Genomic DNA, 7,261 nt, shown 5'->3' on the forward strand with positions numbered 1-7,261 from the left:
GGAGTCCAAAGGTGTGATCTTGGCTCACTGCAACTTCTGCCTCCTAAGTTCAAGTGATTCTCCTGCCTCAGCCTCCTGTGTAGCTGGCATTACAGGCATGCACCACCATGCCTGGCTAATAATGTATTTTTAGTAGAGATGGGTTTCTTCATGTTGGTCAGGCTGGTCTTGAACTCCTGACCACAGGTAATTCACCCACTTCAGTCTCCCAAAGTGCTGGGATTACAGGCAGGAGCCACTGTGCCCTACCTGAGATGACACCTTTTACACAGTTGCCAGCAGGGCTAAGAAAGTCAAAAGGGGTGCTGAAGCCCCCTGGGATGATCCCCAGCAGGAAACTGTTCTCATCTCTGAGCTGGAAAGAACAAGGCAGGCAGCAGTTTCCAGAACTCAGGGAAATCTGTAGCTTTCATTAGGGGAAGCCCCAAGTGTCTGTAGCTGTAGGTAGAGAATGGCAATGATTACAGAACTACAGAGCTGCCCAGAGGAAGTCAGGGAAATGAAAACCTGAGTTACTTCTCCCACACTCCCATCTCCTGCAGGTGCCTGCTATCATTTAAACCCAAGCAGAAGCCAGATGGTGAAGGAGCAAAGGCAAAACCTGTCATGGTCACCTCCTAGTGCAGGGGGCAGGGTGGATGTTGGTGAACAACTGCTCTGTGGGGAGATGGAAGTAGAGAATAATGCACTCACCTGTTTACAGTGTTCACATTCCTCAGGGAATTCACTTAAATATCCTAGAGTTTGCCCTACTCCAAAGGCATAGCTTCAAAAAAAAAAAAAAAAACACACATGTCATTTATTTATTCATTCAACCTCCCTTGTATGTAGCCACACATGCTGAAGCATTGTTGGAAGGGAAACACAAGACTTAATAAGGCCCCCACCTCAATAATATCCAACAAAATATGATGCAATGCTTGTAATCCCAGCTACTCAGGAGGCTGAGGCAAGAGAATCACTTGAACTTGGGAGGTGGTGGTTGCAGTGACCTGAGATTGCACCATTGCATTCCACCCTGAGTGACAGAGTGAGACTCTCTCTCAAAATAATAATAATAACAATGATGGGAGTTGTACACATTAGGCCTTCAGGTGGACAGTGACCATTAGTAAGGCACCTAGTGGTACCATCAATGGCCAGGGAACAGACTGTATACTGATGCCATGCCCTTCAGCTACATGGAATTTACTGTGTGTTTTCTTCTTAAAATCACAGCTTTAGGCCACTACAGTCACAAGTTCTCCAAAGAAAATAATTATAATTTTTTTGAGATCGAGTCTCTCTTTGTTGCCCAGGCTGGAATGCAATGGCTTGACCTCAGCTCACTACAATCTCTGCCTCCCAGATTCAAATGATTCTCCTGCCTCAGCCTCCATAATAGCTGAGATTACAGGTGTGCACAACCATGACTGGCTAATTTTTGTATTTTTAGTAGAGACGGGGTTTCACTGTATTAGCTAGGCTGGTTTCAAACTCCTGACCTAGTGATCTGCCTGCCTTGGCCTCCCAAAGTGCTGGGATTACAGATGTTGAGCCACCGTGCCTGCCCACTTCTTCTTTACAATTAGATTTGGGTAAGGATATAAAGAACACTGGTTACAGACTATTTATGACTGTTAGCCAGGCCCAGGGAAGAAATTATACCTAAGAATTCCATTGAATGTGGAAATGACTTCAGCACCACTGCCATCGATGGTGCTGAAGAGGCTGAAGCAGGAGAATCACTTGAACCAGGGAGGTGGAGGTTGCAGTGAGCAGAGATTGTGTCACTCCAGTCTGGGTGACAAAGCAAGATGCCATCTCAAAAAAAAAAAAAAAAAAAAAAGAGACAGTCATAGCAGCACTACTTACAAAACAAGCATTCATAAAAGGCATTGTGCGTTGTTAACTGATAGTGTGAGAAAGGCAGCCCCAGGCCAGCTGGTTGTGGGCTCTGCATCACAAAATGCTTTTGCTCCACTCAGTACCACACAGCACAGAACCCCCGAGGAGAGACCAACAGCAACAGTTGCGATCCTCACCTTCAAACCGGTGCTATTTGTGTCAACAACCCATCAAGTCTAGTGTCACCTCCTTGGCAGCATCCGGAGCATTCACTGGTGTCTGGAGGAGGCTGGTGTACTTGACTCACTTATTTTAAAAGTCTAAGTCTCTGGGCATGGTGGCGCATGCCTGTAATCTGAGCAATTTGGGAGGCTGAGGTGGGTGGATCACCTGAGGTGAGGAGTTTGAGACCAGCCTGAACAACATGATGAAACCCTGTCTCTATTAAAAATACAAAACATTAGCTGGGTGTGGTGGCAGGCACCTATAATCCCAGCTGCTGGAGCGGTTGAGGCAGGAGAATCACTTGAACCTGGGAGGCAGAGGTTGCGGTGAGCTGAGATCTCACCATTGAACTCAAGCCTGGGCAACAAGCATGAAACTCTATCTCAAAGAAAAGAAAAGAAAAGAAAATTCCATGTAGTCAACAAAAACCACTTCTCCCTGTCCAATCCCATCACAGAAATACGTCAACTGCAGAAGAGATGCAGTCTTCCATTTACATGTCTGTAAAAGCTAACGCACACCTCTGCTGCAGTAGACAGAACAGAGCTGAGCAGCCCCTTCCACGCAACTGTCTTTGGTGAATGCTGGTGCGGCCACAGTGTTCCTTGTCCTCTGCTGTGCATTTTAGTGCTCTGTGGAGAGGTATGAGGACCTCAGTGGAGAGAGGAGAAATCCTGTTTTGTTCAGACAATGTGGTTCTCTTTGGGCTTTGTCTGGCAAATCCAAGCTGTGTCTGTGGGTCTGTATGCTGTGTGCATCTTCAGCAGGAACCCCGTGAAGTGCTTCAGTTCTGAGCTCCCAGTCTCCCTTGTAACCACGGCAAATGGAACCATCCACTTGACATAGTTCTCTCTCTCACACCATTGATGCTCTTAAACCTTTTGCATCAATTCAAGTGAAGAGAAATACAAGGCAGAAGCAGTGAGTACATCCTAAGGAAATTCTAAGCCGTCAGCATCCAGCACACAGAGATCTAAAAGCTCCACAATCTGTAAACATGTGCTGGGGATGCTGTGGCAATAGCGCTTTGTATAAGTCATTTAGAGATGCCACCTGCATGTATACATTCAGCCAGGACACAGTGGCCAGGGGACTTAAACACCACTCAGGGGCCTTCATACTCACTCATTCCACAGTAAGAATGTTATCTCCTGAACAAGTCTCAAAGTTGCACACTGGTGCAACTGTGAACAACAGATTTCCTCAAGTTTGGCTGCAGCAAATAAAGATAAAATCCCAATCACCTGCAGAAGTGATTTTACAACATTCTGTGCTGTCATATATTGATCAAAGCAATCCTGTGTCAAGTAAACCATCTCTCTGTGAAATTTGTAGACCTCATGCACCTCCATTAGCCAATCCAGAAGAGGCTGCAGAAGAGGGTGCCATGGCATAGAGGGCTTATCCCATAAGTATGACTTTTGCTTGTTCAACATGGTTTTCCAGACTCTTCTCTGTTTGCCCATGTCTGTATAGGCAGTGGTGAGGCTCTGGATCACATGAAATGCTGAGACATATGCATAGAATTTGGGTAGGCCAGCCCATCATCTTCTTTATCAGATGTGGGGATCAAGCAGCAGGGGTTTGCACAGACTGTATTACTGTCCCAAGGCTGAATGCCACCCTGGCCTCTCACAGTCCTGTCAATATTGGCAATTTGTCCACTGGATTCTGAAAAAAATAAAAAGCCACAATTTCCTTCCATTTCCTGGAACAAACAGTGAAATCAGTGCCATTTCCCTCTTTCCTGCTGCCCCATTCTTTCACATCCTCCCCTCCTCTCCCTGGGCATGGTGCAGAGCTCAGGTACAGACCTCAGGCCTGAAGCTGTCTCCAGGGCAGGCAGGCATGGACCTGTCAAGGCAGGAGGCAGGAGGTGAGCAGGAGGAAGCATGCCTTTAAAAAGCAACATCTCACTTAAAATTGCTTAGCAGGTAAAAAAATGCAATGGTATCTAACTCTCCCTCCCTTTCCCCACAGGTACTGTACAAATTGTATATGAACCGCTTGAGTTATTTGAGTGCAAGCCATAACAGTGAAGTCTGGCTTACATAGGCACAGGGGATTTCCACAGAGCTAGAGCCACAGTTCATGGAATCACCGATGCTGCCAAAGTAATGAAAATGGTGAGTCACCTTCTCCATAAAGGCAGAGAGGTTGAAGGCGGCACCTCTCAACCCAGATTGGGAACCTGACATGCTGGACTGCAGGAGAATTTTTGCAGCCATGGTTCTAATTTCCCTGCGGTGGCCTGGCTCTGTGGGCAGTGGGCTGAGTGTGTCTCAGGAGGGAACGAGTATGCCCAAGCAAGTGCCTGGTGATTGTTTTCCCCTCCGATCCCTTCTCAGCACACACAGGCACACAGGCAAGGCTGACAACAGAAGAAGCTGCATGGACACCTGAGTACGCACAGAGGAGCAGCTTTCCTCCAGGTGCTCTGACGTGGTGATGTCAGAATGGAGGAGACCTGCTGACACCGGCTCTGCTGCCTCTGCCCTGCCCTCCCCAGTCCCAAAATGTCAGGACTCTTGGCACAGAAAATGAATCAGACCACAAGGACCAGGTTGGTGGGAATATCCCTGCCAACTGGCAACTCAAGTTTCACCCAGACCTCACCTCCTCACCCCGCACTCCTCATACCCTGTTCCTCCAAACCAAAGTCAGACAGGCATGGGAAATGCAGGGCACAGATGACAGGCTGCATAATTGCTTGAGAAGTTCCCCAAGACTAGAACCAGACACCTGTCTCACCCTCTCAGGTGACCTTACTGATCATCTGCAGGCACTTACACTCCTTCTCAGGACTATCACTTTCTGTAGACAGTCAAGTTCCTCTTTCCTCTCAGGGTTCAGCCTGAGCACTGGGGTGACCAAACATGCCATGCAAAGGGCAGGAGCCTCTTCAATGCCAGCTTATGAATCTGTACCCTCACCACTGCCAATGACGGGAAATAGCACCTCAATCCACAATCCACTATTCCTTCCCGTCCTTACCTCCTCACACCCATCTGGAATTTAGGGAAATGGGGAAGGCAGCCAGTGGTGATGGCAGCAGCTGAGGCCTAAGGAAAACTGAACGGGAAGCCAAGGAAACATCTCAGGTGACTACAGTTGTTCGCTGTTCTGCACATGTGTCCAAGAATGACCCCAAAAGATTTTCAATGAGCAATTCTATGGTTACCAACCTATTTGGCCACATCATAGACATCAAGTGGATGAACATTGCCTTTATCTATGACATAGGTGAGGATTCTGACACCTACCTGCATCAGGTTAGCCCCACACCCAGAAGGACACCCACTCTCCCATTCCTTATTTTTTGTATCTTTTTATAGCTTATATCCTCATTCCTTCTTCTGCGTGTCTTCCCCCTTTGGGGTCTTCTGCTTCTCTCTCTGTCTCCTTTCAGGTGGCCAGAGCAGGCTGGTTTGGCACAGGGCTTGGCCATCACATTTGCATCACATGAGAATGATGCCAGGATCCTCAGTGATGGGCAACATGGTTTTGAGGTGAGTGTTAGGAGCTGTCTGATGAGACAGACATCTCCTCCACAGTGAGTGCTGAGCTCATGAAACTTTTAGATCCTCCTGTTTTTTAGTCTGTTTGTTCTCAAGCTCATCATATAGGTCATGGGCACCTGATACCTAATGGACACTTGACTGGTTCATGCCCCCTGGCCTTTGATGCTGTGTTGGGCTGTTTTCCTGGCCTCTGTATGGGGTCTCTGTCTTCTCTTATCATATTACATCCCTTCCCTCAGCCCCAAATCTGTCCTCTGAACCCACACAGTACACCAGCATCTACATGTGTGTTGTGTGTTCGTGGCTCACTTTCCCCTTTTCATGCCTTATTCTGACTATGCCATATTTTCTCTTCAGTTGAACAGATGCAGTAGAGGACTCACCAATTCTGAAATGTGACCATCTGTCCTTCAGGAAAGGATGTGAGTGTGGGGGTGAAGGAGACACCATGCTCCCACCCCTGACAGCCCCCACCCCATGGCTTCCCTCCTCTGCATCAGCACCATCCCTGAACCCCCATTTTTTATTGTCAGAATTTTTAACATCTTAACCAGAAATGGAAGACATGTGTCTGTGGCATCTGTAAGTGCTACATCTTACTGTGTTTGGGGAGGTTATTTTAGGACACGATCTAGGGTAAATTCCTATAAGATGAGGTGCACTGCTGTGGAGTCAAAGGTGGATGAGACTGAGACTGCAGAGCCCTGGCTCCCCACTACCTGCCTATGTTAGCCAGAGTTGTCTAGAGAGACAGAACTAATAGGATATATATATATGAAGATTTATTCAGTAGTATTAACTCACACGATCACAAGGTCCCACAATAGGTCATCTGCAAGCTGAGGAGCAAGTAAGCCAGTCTGAGTCCCAAAGCTGAAAAACTTGGAGTTTGATGTTAGAGGGCAGGAAGCCTCCAGCATGGGAGAAAGATATCAGCTGGGAGGCTAAACCAGTCTAGGCTTTTCACATTTTTCTGCCTGCTTTATATTCTGGCCATGCTGGCAGCTAATGAGATGCCACCCACCCAGATTGAGGGTGGCTCTGCCTTTCCCAGTCCACTGACTCAAATATTAATCTCCTTTGGCAACACCCTCACAGACACATCCATGATCAGTACTTCACATCCTTGAATACAACCAAGTTGACATAGTATTAACCACCACACTGCCAACTTCCAGCCTTCTGTGGTCTCTTCCATTTCCCCAGTGGTCTGGGAGCAACTGGGATATTTCTGATGCTGGGGCTCCTGGGGGATGGTGCACAGTATTTCCAGTGCTGAGGGGTGTCGTGGACACTGGTGGGAAGCTTGGGTGTCTCCTCACAGGCTCTCTTGGTGCCTCCTTATTTGTTCCTTCAGGTTCTGGACCTTGACCACTAGGGCCTGGGCCCCCACCCCCTCCTGCAGGGCCTGATCCTCTCCAGTTACTGCTCCAGCAACTCTTTGGCTTGGGCCAGCTCAGCTGTGTGGTGGGGCCAGGGGCCTGGTGAGGGGATCAAGGAGGGAGTGACAGCCAGGGCAGGGGGCTGAGACTCTGGGAAGCTGTGCTGCAGGGTCTGGCTGTAAGAAATTTGACCTCACTTTCTCTTTTTCTAGCCCATTAGTTTCAGTCCACCTGTACTGAGAAGTCCAAGGGGCTCCCTGTCTAAGGTATAGGCCTCTGGGCGGCAGATACAGATCCCTGACCCAG

General features: G+C 48.1%; 1 pseudogene; it reads right to left on the reverse strand.

Moving 5' to 3' along the window:
• Positions 1-2,676: 2,676 nt before the first annotated feature.
• Positions 2,677-4,280, reverse strand: LOC105734208 (G1/S-specific cyclin-E1-like; annotated as a pseudogene).
• Between the last annotated feature and the right edge of the window lie 2,981 nt (positions 4,281-7,261).

Source organism: Aotus nancymaae, unplaced genomic scaffold (assembly GCF_030222135.1).
Source record: "Aotus nancymaae isolate 86718 unplaced genomic scaffold, 86718_ANA_hifiasm-v0.15.2.pri h1tg000027l, whole genome shotgun sequence".
NCBI classification, from domain to species: Eukaryota; Metazoa; Chordata; class Mammalia; order Primates; family Aotidae; genus Aotus; species Aotus nancymaae.